This window comes from Hermetia illucens, chromosome 4 (genome assembly GCF_905115235.1).
Source record: "Hermetia illucens chromosome 4, iHerIll2.2.curated.20191125, whole genome shotgun sequence".
Taxonomy (NCBI): Eukaryota; Metazoa; Arthropoda; class Insecta; order Diptera; family Stratiomyidae; genus Hermetia; species Hermetia illucens.
In genome coordinates, this window is record NC_051852.1 from 115,070,520 (window position 1) to 115,083,911 (window position 13,392).

The window sequence follows — 13,392 nt, forward strand, 5'->3', positions numbered from 1 at the left end:
TCTGCATGTCATCAGAGCCCTCGTAGCTTTCTGACAAGTGTTTTCAATATGCGTTTTTCAAAGTAATTTTTGTTCTACTGTAATTCCCAAATATATGAACTCTGTTTCTCGTTTCGTCTCCATGCCACGTATCCTAATGATGGTGATCGTACTTATGTTTCCTAGTAAATGGTAATATAGTGGCTTTGGCTGGATTGATGGACAGCCCCACCTTCCTGCACTAGGTACCAGTATTCATTAGTCCAGTTTGGATGCTATAATATCACACAGGGTATCTTCATATTATATTAACTATTCATCATATTTACTCTTACCCATTTGTTGGATGCAAAAAACGAGATGCGAAACATACCTGCAGAGAAGGAAAAATAAAATATTAGTTAAAGAAAATTTGAGTTGAGAATTTAGAGTCATATATGGACAGAAAGTATTGAACTGAGTGTTATCAAAACATAAAATAACCTTGAAAACTTTGGTAATTATTTAAAGACAACTTACCTGTGTATATTTGGGGTGAATATTTCGGACCATATCATATGTTTAATTCAGTATTTTATATAAATTACCTTAGATTATGAATTCTAAGCCAATCGTTAAATTGGATTATCTTACACGTCGTATGTTGTGTCGACGCACCTAGGAATTTAAGAATGATGTTGGCACATCTAGGAGTCGGGAAAATGAAAGACCTTCATTAATTATCTCTTTTTCCTAGCTAGTTCTAGAAGTTTTAATGGCAAAAATCAGAAGTTTACTTATTGTTTTTAAAATTTGCACCAAGATTCCTCCTTTTCTTTAGCTTTGTCGCGCTCGGGAGTACGATGATTATATCGGCCCGGTTCCGATAGAGTTCAGAGGCCCAAATCCAGCGTACCAAGCTACAGCTACTTTGGTCGGCCTTTTTGCCGTTTCCCATCAACTCGCGAGTTATATGTTCACACCATCGAAGACACCCCAATCGCGATTTTTTCACGATGAGTGCAATCCCATATTCATCACGGATATCCTCAGAATAATAGAATATAACTTCTCTGATCCAAAATCTTTGTTTCTATTACCGCGAGGCGCCGTTCATTGTCTTAAGTAGTCGGTCGGCACCAGAACCGCAGAGAGCGACAGGGCGGATAGCATTAGCGTAAATTTTTACTTAGAGAAGTTCGTCGAAGTGTCAATCATAAAGAATGCCAGTTGTGGAGCGCCACTTTATGTTGTGATTATCCGTGAAGCAATTTCAGCTTCAGTACTTCGATTGTAAGTATGTAATAGTATCAGTTTCATTTGGATAGGTCGTCGAAAAAAACGGACTTATCAAAAACCAGTCGGAGGTCGTGTACCACTTTCGGACAAGATACTCGAGGTCGGCTCAGTTGCGAGACGCTAAGAATCACACCATCTGCATAGAGCACTGTGTAGAGTGCTGGATGCTGAATGTCCTACCCGACGTATTCATAGCAAGATGAAATTGGGGGGGGGGGGGGGGGGGGGTGGAGTGGAGTGATATACGAGACACCCTCCGAACTTGATTTTCGGGTCCCGGTAGAATAATTTAACCTAGCGTTCGAGCTCTTCTTTTACTAGGTGTTTTTGTCGCAATATTTGTTAGATGAGTTCCCTAGACCCAGGAACAATGCATAACATATATTACGTCAGTAGTTCCGCAGCTCTTGAGACGCGGCTTGGTTCCCGGTAGTTTGAACGATGTCGAAATCTTCAATGCCATAGGATAACATTTTAATAATAATAATCGTTGGCGCAAAAATCCATATTGGATCAGAGCCATGAAGTGTGTTAGAGCACTTCATTCAAGACTATAACGATACATTACATTACACTTTAGGAGACAATGTGGTCAGCATTGCGCTCACCCGAGATTATTACCCTGATTTGTAATCATTCACAGCTGATTCGACTGGTATCCGATGTCAAATCACTATAACAAGTCCATCCGCCAATAGTAAGGTTTGAACTGCGATCTTCCACTACAGCAGCCCAGCACTCTAACTACTTGAGCCACTCGGATACAGGATAACATTTTATACACTATAAAGTGAAATAAGTTTTGTTCTTAGAAGCTATTCAACTAAAAATTATGAAAAAATCATCTATTTAAAATTGAGGCCTCAAAATATATTTCATTGATAAATCAGTTTTAATATAGCATATATGTAATATTTAGAACTTTACTCATCAGGTTGCGGTGGAGCACCTTAGCCTAGAGCAGGAGCACCTCTAGCATCAGATAAGTTTGTCTGCCCTACTGTCAAAAGTTTTTTCTAGGCCAAGGATTGCAACATCAAGAGAGGGATACTTCTCATGGTGTTTGTGCAGGTTAGCAACGATGCCGTGAATGCGGTTGTAAACAATGCATCCAAAAATGTTAAGGGTATAGGATAACAATCGAATCGGACAGTAATTTGACCGTTCTACTGGCTTGCATTTCTTTTTCGATATTTGAACGATGAATGGTGTTCTACCCTCGAAATTGAAAATCTGTCACATTGTGTTAACATGCATAATAGGAATACTTATGATGAGATGATGATTGACCCAAGAATGCGAGTAGAGTTCTTTAAATCACTGAAAATTATTTCAGAAAGTGGACTGGAAAATGAGTAACGGAGAAACCTAAGTCGAAAGTCTTGTACTTTGGCTCATAAAAACCGTTGCTTTGCGGAATCTTCTCTAAGATATGATAGATGGAGATATCTAGAAAGACTATTTGGTTCGATTACGATCAACAATTAGGGTGAAGATATTCCAAAAACCCGAAAAAGGGTTCCTTACGTCAGACAACTCAATTGAAGCTACTCGATGACTTGTCTACTTCTTCGCTTGCCTGAATCGGGAAGATATCTTGGGTTCTTTCGATGCTTCAATCCCTTGCAAGTCATGTGAATAATTCACCTATCTTTAAAGCCTGATGACCTTAATAAATGTCGGGGGGAAGCACGGAAGGTTACTAAAATGACTGAAAAGCTGAAAAGGAAGAAAAACAGGAACAGAGATAGCGGCGCGCGGAGCCGGAAACTTCGCTAATTTAAATGTCACGGTCGAGGAGAGAACATCTATGGTATATTATACTTCCTTCCGATACATCTCCTGTTTCCAGTGAAAAAGAGGCTAGGAACGAGGAGGAATAATAGTGAGCGGGCGGGGTCCTCTTCCTCAAATTAAAGAGTGGAGAAAGTGGCAACGACTATTTCTGTCTGGAATGCTCTAGATTTCAGACTTTCCGGTTGGGTAGGTTTTGAAAATGTGGCCCTAAAATAAGTGATCTTGATTCTTGTTCCAACGTTCACCAAATTAAGGTCTCATGCTGAAAATACAAATCGGGGCTTTCAATTTGATATCCCACATGGATATATCTACTGAAAACTAATTTATACCCCGCTTTTCAATATAGGGGGACCTCTTCTGAAGCATGTCATTATAGAATTCCCTCTGGAGAAGTTGCTGTGCTGTGCTGTGATATCGAAGTCACTATTAGGATGTAACATACCAAGGAGATCGCGATCCCTCGAACCAGGCAATTTGGGAAATTGCATGCTGGCTTGAAAACTCATGTCTCGTATTAGCGGAGCGTAACGCTGTGGTAGTTCTAATCACGAAACATTTATAAAGCCCGGGATTTGTGGACAAACCATATGTTCGCAACCAGCACTCAACTACTAAACTCCTTAGCTCAATCTTGCTTTGTGCAAAATTATAGACCGTTTTCAATTGCTAAAAATCGTAACCGTAAAATGATGGCGGGACTCAAGTAGCAGGATGAGCTTTCTGACTGAATACCATGATCTTCTACCGCATCTTCTTGAAGTCCTTGTGTGGCTTGATAAAAATTTTCACATCGAGGTCAGTCATCCCAAACTTGATAATCGATTCTAGAAACTGGTGCAAAAGTATCACAAACGGACACTGAGTTTTTGATAGAAACCTTTAGTGATCAAACACGGTAGCGTCTCTAAATTCAGCTTTTTGAAGTACGCCATTAGGCCACCGATCACCTTAACGTCTTTGAAAGAATTTGTCAAAAGTTAATTGTTATGCTTCAGGTCACTTATGCCAATCATTCTCACTGGGTCCCATCATTGTCCTATCAACCAGGAGAGTATCTTGCGCATGAGTCTCTTGCTCGAGACAGCGCGGTGCTGATACACTTTATGGGATCTTCCTCTTGTGCTCTTTCTCAATATTTTTAGTCTATCCAGACTCTGTTTTGGGAAAACTAGGGTCTCATTCAGCTAAAAAAAGCTTGTACACAACCAGATTCAAAATTCGAAAGGGACTCATTATGCTCGAACGTAGTTGAAACCTGGTCCTTGTGTCCACCAACGTCTCATAATTCCATGTTAACCGCTCTCAGTATCTTCGTGGAATCTCTCCGTACTGATCGACACCTGGTGACTTCGGTTGGTTCCATGATTCCATGTTAACCGCTCCCAGTATCTCCGTGGAATCTCTCCGTACTGATCGACATCCGGTGACTTCGGCTGGAATAGTCCAATAGAGATCCACAAGCGTCACATCCTCATTCATATGTACTTCTCAGTCAAAGATCTCAAGAATGGTTTCTTATAAGAAATCAAACTTTTCCAGGATATTATCTGAATAAAACTGAATTTTTGACTACGGACCCTATTGAAATAAGTACTGTCAGTGACAGTGACCTGCCCAGAGCTGAGCGATTTAAATATCTCGGATCAATACTTTCAACCAATGCTGAAATGCGTAATGAAATTGCTACACACATTAGCGCAATGTGGAAAAAGTTGCGACCTTTGTGATCGTCGTATCTGCGAACGTCTTAAATCCAAAATTTACCGCAGTGTCGTGCACCCTGCCGCCCTTTGAGTGCTGGGACACTACAAAAGGTAATGATTGATGCGCCATCATACACATCTATAAGCCAGAAATGGATGCCGCAATAACTGCAGTCAACAGGGGACCTGGAGATGAAGCATCAACAAATGATCTTCACAATCACCTGAAGAACGTTATCATGGATACGGCCACAAACATACTTGGCCCCAGCTGCAAAAGGAGTCGGAACGGCTGGTTTGACGATGAATGTAAGCTAGCAACGGAACGGAAGAATGCCGCAATGTTGCATTCTCAAAGAACGCGGGCACGCGCAGAGACTTATCACGAAATCCGTCGAGCGGAGAAGCGACTTCACAGACGGAAAAAGGAAGCCTGGGGGAACCAACAAGTCTGTGAACTAGAAAAGTACAGGGAGCGACCGCACCAGGCGCGGAAGTTTTACCAACAAGTCAGCAGTATGAAGCCTTATACACCTCGATGCTCATCCTGCCGAGACAAAGAGGGAAATCTGATTTCCGACAGAATGGGCATATTAGAGCAATGGGTTGAGTACTTTGATGAGCTACTGAACAACCAGAACATCGGCGAGTTGGAGGTCCCGCCAACTGAAGACGACGGACAAATACTGCCACCACCAAGTTTAGGAGAAACAGTCCGTGCAATTTATCGGCTAAAAAAACATAAGTCGCCAGCAGCCGATGGAATTACAGCCGAATTGATTAAATATGGAGGCGACCAGTTACACCAAGTAGTTCATCAACTTGTGCTCAAGGTATGGAACAGCGAATCAATGCCTGACGATTGGTAACGAGGCATTATCTGTCTCATACATAAAAAGGTAGATATCACACAGTGCACAAATTATAGGAGTATCACGTTGCTGAGTAACATTTATAAGATATTCTCCGCTATCTTGCAAGGCTGGATAGCCCCATACGCCCAGAACATCATGGGCAATTTAGGAAAAAAATGGACCTCAATACCAGTTAGGTTAATTGCCAACATCGTATGCTTATCGTGTGGCATGACATCTTGACGTATTAGGGTCGACGTTTCTATGACGCAATATATGCAATCAGTCCCATACCCATCGTCGGACATTTAGCAGCGACTGAGTCTATTCTGGGGTGGGAAAAAGGACGAGACCATTCTTCAAAAGGACGCTGAGATTGCAGAGTTACCCCAATAAGTGATTGCGGATGATGTGGAGTATGCTGCCCGTAAATGCCCGAGGTTATCCGAGGGCAGGTGAATGAAGCTGTCGTCGAACCTCTGTTTTTAGTCGAGAATATTGTGGGGCACATGCTAGTTTCAGAAGTAACTTATAAGTTGTTTCGTGCTAGGCTGTTAGATGATCAGATGATCATCTGAAGTCTACAATTTTGGTGGCAACTCGTTCACAGAAAAAATGCCTACAAGCAGTGCGTTAATAAAGGAGGAATATCTAGTTGTAGAGTACAAAAGGCTGCTCAAATCAATGAAAAATTTCTAAAATTCAATCTTTCTTGTTTCGACTCCGAGAACAAAATGGGGATAAAACATTACGGACGGAATAGCGGCAGCTTAATTCGAGTGCCTGTGTACTCTCTCAACGTTTTATCTCAACTGGCGTTTTATCCCGCCGAGAAATAAAATGAAACTTTTCAAATAATTCAACGTTTTATATATAGGTAGGAAAACACACTAGTCAGAAGCTCGGATGGCTATACCTTTTAAAGTACTACAAGTACTATCTAGGAATGGTTGCTAGCTCTATTATACAGGATGGGATGAGAATGAGGTTTACGAGCGCTTGCTTCTGGGGGAAAGGCACGTAACTCAACGTTTGAGGAATGTGCATGTGGAACCTAGTGTAAAATACTGTAAACTTATTCAATTTATCATTGCCTACTATGTAATATTTTCTCTAAAAATACTGTAAACTTATCATTGCCTACTATGTAATATTTTTCCTAAAATACTGTAAATTGATATGTACCGGCCTACTAAGTATAGGTAAAAATTGTATAAAAAAGGAAATATAAATTAAAAATACGTAGTTCGTTGGAACTATCAAACTCAAGCTTAACGTGTTTCATTCTGTGGAGTCCAAGCAATTCGCTGCTCCCATAATTTACACTGCTTGATTAGGTCATTGTGGAGTTCAGGCAATTGCTGCTCCCATAGCTGGTTAGTCTGGAGTTTTGGCATTTAGCTGCTCCGACTAACCATAATCTAATCTAGAAAGAAAGAAGAATAAGGTATTGCCAAGTGGACTGGCAACAATCACATAAGGTGGCACATCACAGGGATTGCCAAGTGGACTGGCAACAACCACATAAGGTGGCACATCACATGGCGACCGTGACAGTCTAAAGACTTCATACATAAGTAACAGTCTAAAGACTTCTGCTTACTAGCGTTTCTACTTACTATCGTGAAAATTTGGAAATCAAGGTCGTGTAAATGAACGACATTGGGGAAAAGTTCGACCAGCTTTACCAGAAAATCTGGCAATTGCTCAAAAAACCAGAGCAAAACAATGGAGGCATAACACTATATAAAATTGGAGAGCAACCACCACGCTGGAAGCCGTCAGAATCAACACCGACAACTACGGTTGATGATAAACTTGCGGGACCTCGACGCCTTACGATAGAAGAATATAAGAAACGTACGAAACGACTATCCAATAACGAATCTGTCAGCGCTAAAGGAGGACGAAGAAGAGAACTCCAGCGGCAGTTCATAAAATATAAACGATTAGAGGAAATCGCAGCTACACCAGAAGAGACCAACAAGTATAAATATTTAATAACCAAAGTTAAAAAAGAAATAAATTATTTAAAAAAAATGCAAAAAAAAAATAATAAAGTTAATCAGTAAAATAATATAAAAAAAAAAATGTTTGTTCCAAATTAGAATTATGATAGTTTAATAAATGTAATAGTAATAAATAATAAATGATTTTTTTGTTTGTTCCAAATAATGTTAGTATTTATATCACATGATTGAAAGCACGACAATATAACAATATAAAAGTAGATGTCTGAAAATGTTATTCTTTGCTTTTTCTAAATGGACAAATTAGAATCTCTAAAAGAGAAACATTTTTTTTTCAACAAATATAGTCACGTGGATTATCAAATGAAAGGTCTCCGTTAGTACTTTCTGAAGCTGGTCTTAGTTCTGATATTTGTTGGAAAGGTGGGGGAGTGCGGGAGGTCGAAATTGATCATTTCTTTAATGAACCCATTCTCAGAAACTACCCAACCGAAAAATCTGAAAAAAATCAGGAGGCTGCCACTATATGATTTCTGGGCTACGAAATACCGCCCAGATGCGAAGTAATACGCAAACTAAACAATCAATTCTTAAACGACATAGTTATACCCGGACAAGAAATACAACCCGGAATATTCTTAGCAGGATCAATTATTTCTCCTCAAAACCCACTAGTTAAAATCCTAAACACCACTTCAAGTACAGTAAAAATCAAAAACCTCAACCCTCAATGGGAACACCTTTCGGATTATTCTGTATACAACAATACCGATAAACTGCATAACACACAAAGAATGCAAAAATTGTTAAATACATTGAACGTAGAACACGTACCAGAATATGCAATAAAAGACCTTAAAACACTATGCCGAGAATTCGCGGATATTTTTAATATGGAAAATGAGCCATTAACCACCAACAACTTTTATAGCCAACATATCCAGTTGAGTGATAACTCAGCGGTATACACAAAAAATTACCGTATACCTGAAGCCCACAAAACAGAAATAAATAGTCAAGTCAAACAAATGTTGGACGACGATATCATTGAGCACTCAACATCGCATTTCAACTCACCTATACTACTAGTCCCTAAAAAGTCATCAACAGGAGATAAGAAATGGCGTTTGGTAGTTGATTTTCGTAATCTTAACAAAAAAGTGGTAGCAGATAAATTCCCACTTCCCAGAATAGATGAAATTCTTGACCAAATGGGTCGAGCCAAATATTTTTCCACTTTAGATTTACTATCTGGATTTCATCAAATACCTCTAAAACAATCATCGCGAAAATACACAGCTTTTTCTACAAACCAGGGACATTACCAATTTACCCGCCTACCCTTCGGACTAAATATTAGTCCCAATAGCTTTCAGAGAATGATGACCATAGCATTATCAGGTTTATCACCCGACACAGCTTTCTTATACATTGACGACATAATAGTCACTGGATGTTCGAAAAACCATCACTTAAAAAATCTAACGTCAGTATTTCAGTGCTTACGAGCCAAAAATTTAAAGTTAAACCCTGATAAGTGTAAATTCTTTCAATCAGAAGTAACATATCTTGGACATCAGATCTCTGCCGAAGGAATACAACCTGATCCTTCAAAATTCGAAGTCATTAAACAATTTCCAGTACCAAAAAACCCAGACGAAGTAAGACGATTCGTCGCATTCTGTAATTATTACAGACGTTTTGTCCCAAATTTCGCTGAAATTGCCCTACCTTTAAATCAATTGTTGCGTAAAAATGTTAAATTCGAATGGACACCACTGTGTAGCACTGCATTCGACATCCTTAAAACAATATTAATGTCCCCGCCCATACTTCAGTACCCTGATTTTAAACAACAGTTTACAATATCCACAGATGCATCCGAAAATGCATGTGGAGCAATACTATCACAGACAATAGATGGAACTGAATTGCCAATAGCTTTCGCTAGCAAAACATTCACTAAAGGTGAAAAAAATAAATCTACCATAGAAAAAGAACTAACAGCAATTCATTGGGCAATAATATATTTCAAACCATATGTTTATGGAAGACATTTTATAGTAAGAACAGATCATAGGCCACTTATTTACTTATTTGGGATGAAAAACCCATCATCGAAACTAACACGGATGAGGCTTGATCTAGAAGAATATCAATTTGACATACAGTACATTAAAGGTAAAGAGAACATTGGCCCAGATACATTATCTAGAATAGAACTAGATATAACAGACCTGACAAACCTGAAAAATATCTTGCAAATACAAACAAGAGCAATGACCAAAAACACAAATCAATCAAAACTCATTCACAATACTTCAGAAAACCACATTACTAACAAAAACATGCAGCCTGATCAACTGCACGTTTTCGAGGTTTTATCACCTAATGAAGTAATGCATTTACCGGAACTGAAATTTAATATTGCGCAATATAAAAATAAAAATACTGATATAGAGATAAACATAATACATAAAAATAAAGTCCAAATAAAGCGGTATATAAATCTAAATAATAACCAATCAATTGAACCCGCATTAGTGCAGGAACTCACAGAGTTGGAAAAATATCTAAATAATAGGTTTCAGACCAAGACTCTGAAACTATCGGCCGAAAGTGAATTATTCACTATATTAAATACAACCGCATTTAAAACGCTAGCGAATCATACTTTGAAAAATATGGATATCCAAATATACAAACCACTAATTACGATAACGGACAAATCGAAAGTAATAGAAATATTGCATAATAATCACTCTACTCCAACAGCAGGACACATTGGACAGAGTAGAATGTATAAAAAACTACGTGAAATATACAAATGGAAAAACATGAAAAAAACAATCGCTAATTATATTAAAAACTGTAGTTCATGTACAAAAAATAAATATCAGAAACAAAATAGGGAATTACTAGAGATAACAACAACACCAACCAAAGTATTCGATACCATGTCCATAGACACAGTTGGACCGTTTACCAAAACCAACCAAGGTAATAAATACGCTGTAACTATGCAGTGTGATCTGAGCAAATATGTGATAATAATACCTATTCCAAACAAAGAAGCGAACACTGTTGCAAGAGCAATTGTCCATGGATTCATATTAAACTACGGACCCATGAACAAAATAAAAACAGATCTCGGTACTGAATACAAAAATCAAGTATTCTCAGAGATATGTAAATTGCTAAAAATTGAACAAATATTTGCAACACCAGCTCATCCTGAAACCATAGGAGCTCTAGAACGTAACCATAAGTGTCTAAACGAATACCTACGAAGTTTCGTTAACGAAAACAAAGACGATTGGGATGATTGGGTACAATACTACTCTTTCTGTTACAACACGTCACCCAATTCCATACATGGTTACACACCATTCGAGTTAGTGTTTGGAAAAAAAGTAAATATACCCTCAGAACTCTCTAAAACAAAACCAGAACCAATATATAATTACGATTTGTACAATAATGAACTAAAATACAGATTACAAAATTCCATTAGCAAAGCCAAACAACTTCTAGAAAAAGCAAAGAAAAAGACAAAGAACCAAAATGACCCAAAATGTAACCCATTATCATTGAAAATAGGAGATCAAGTTTTGTTATCCGTCGAAAACAGACGAAAACTAGACCCATTGTATGAAGGTCCTTATAGCATAATATCAATTGACAATGTAAATTGCCTGATAAAAGACCAGGACAATAAAATATCTAAAATTCACAAAAATAGGTTAAGACGAATAAATAAATAAATAAAATAAACAAAATTGCTTTGAAATTGCCAATACTATTATAAATATAAATATACCACCTAATTAATCAATACCAATACAATATATTACAATAAGTAGACTTTAAAAATATTACTCATTATTGTTAAAAAGAGAAAAAAAAAAACTTCTAACTATACATAATATAAACAATAAAGAAAAAACGAATTGTCTACCGTTCCTAAAGACAATTCATTTTTTTCAAAAGGGGTAAGGTGTAAAATACTGTAAACTTATTCAATTTATCATTGCCTACTATGTAATATTTTCTCTAAAAATACTGTAAACTTATCATTGCCTACTATGTAATATTTTTCCTAAAATACTGTAAATTGATATGTACCGGCCTACTAAGTATAGGTAAAAATTGTATAAAAAAGGAAATATAAATTAAAAATACGTAGTTCGTTGGAACTATCAAACTCAAGCTTAACGTGTTTCATTCTGTGGAGTCCAAGCAATTCGCTGCTCCCATAATTTACACTGCTTGATTAGGTCATTGTGGAGTTCAGGCAATTGCTGCTCCCATAGCTGGTTAGTCTGGAGTTTTGGCATTTAGCTGCTCCGACTAACCATAATCTAATCTAGAAAGAAAGAAGAATAAGGTATTGCCAAGTGGACTGGCAACAATCACATAAGGTGGCACATCACAGGGATTGCCAAGTGGACTGGCAACAACCACATAAGGTGGCACATCACACTAGTCGCCTAGCGCTATCTCTCTATCCATCACACCAAACGAAGTTGGGAGTTGGCGTAGACTATCTCCCACAGATTCAATTGTTTGGAATTAACCGATTCAACCGATTCAAATGAATGTTTAGCCCTACGTCGGGTGCCACTTCTCATGACTGATGAGATTACAGAATGACTTCTACACAGAGGTCGAGAACAGGTGACTTTGGGAATGACATATGAAGGACAGAATCGCCAAAGGGACCCCCCTGCCTTCACATGTCCAAGCCTCGTTGTATAGAAGCATGTCCACGGGACTTTAATGAAGTCATTTGCTGGCGGATCGCAATCCTAAATGTACTGAGGAAGGAGGAGCGCCGGGATAACGGTCCCATCAGAACTTTTAAGGTAGCTATTAGACGCAAACCGGAAGAATTCATATTAACCTTCGAAGCACGCTTGTTACAAGGAGTAATTTCCGCGGCATAGGAAAAAGACTGGTTCTGCAACTAAAACAAAATTAATAACTAGGAAAATCATCTTCATACTTTCCGATAGGTATTCTGGTTCGATAGAGAAAATATGCAGAAATCCGGAAAAATAATATACAATAAGTTACTCCCAATATTGAAATCGGAGATGGACCCTAAGAGAACCAATTGGGTTTCTTCAAGCTTGATTTATTGTCGAAGTGGCATGGTGGTAGAATTAGTACGGGGAGCAGCTTCGTAATGAAGCTTAATATCAAAAATGCCTTCAGTTCAGATAGGTGGTGGTTGATTTGGTGCTTTAAGCTTTTTGGTCAACCTCATTGAGAGCAACCTTACTTAGAAAATTCTGTTGTAATACAAGCAAATAAAACCACTAGTAAAATAGAAATATTATACATAGTTTGTTTGAATGGGCCGAGATAATTCTGGCGTTTGAAAAGACGAAGCGATTTTGATCAATTTTCGAGTTGATGACCAGGCAATCATCTCGATTTCATTCACTAAATATTTCCGTGTTATGATTGTAGCGAGGATGAATTTCAAGTCGTACCTATCGTATGCTTGCGGCAAACCAATAAAAGTTAGCCCATTGCTGGCAAGGCATACTCATGGTCGGTGGATCCAAACATAATTACATATATTTATAGCTGGCCTTACGCATTCCACCCTCTTGTATGCAGCGACGATTTGGGCGATGGTATTGGCCATAAAAATCGCGAGCCGATGAAATCAGCGTACTTTTCAACTGCGTTAATAGTCGGCTATGCCTTCAGCTCCACATTAGGGGAAGTGTTGGATGTTACAGGTAGAATAATTTTAATCACTCTGCTTGTGAAGAAAACCAACGGCTTATAGGAAAC

The 13,392-nt window shown here is 38.3% G+C and overlaps 1 protein-coding gene across 3 annotated transcripts in view; it reads right to left on the bottom strand.

Moving 5' to 3' along the window:
• LOC119655336 overlaps positions 1–13,392 on the bottom strand; it is a 312,554-nt gene that overhangs the window by 93,605 nt on the left and 205,557 nt on the right. The gene's annotated exons all lie outside the window — the stretch shown is intronic.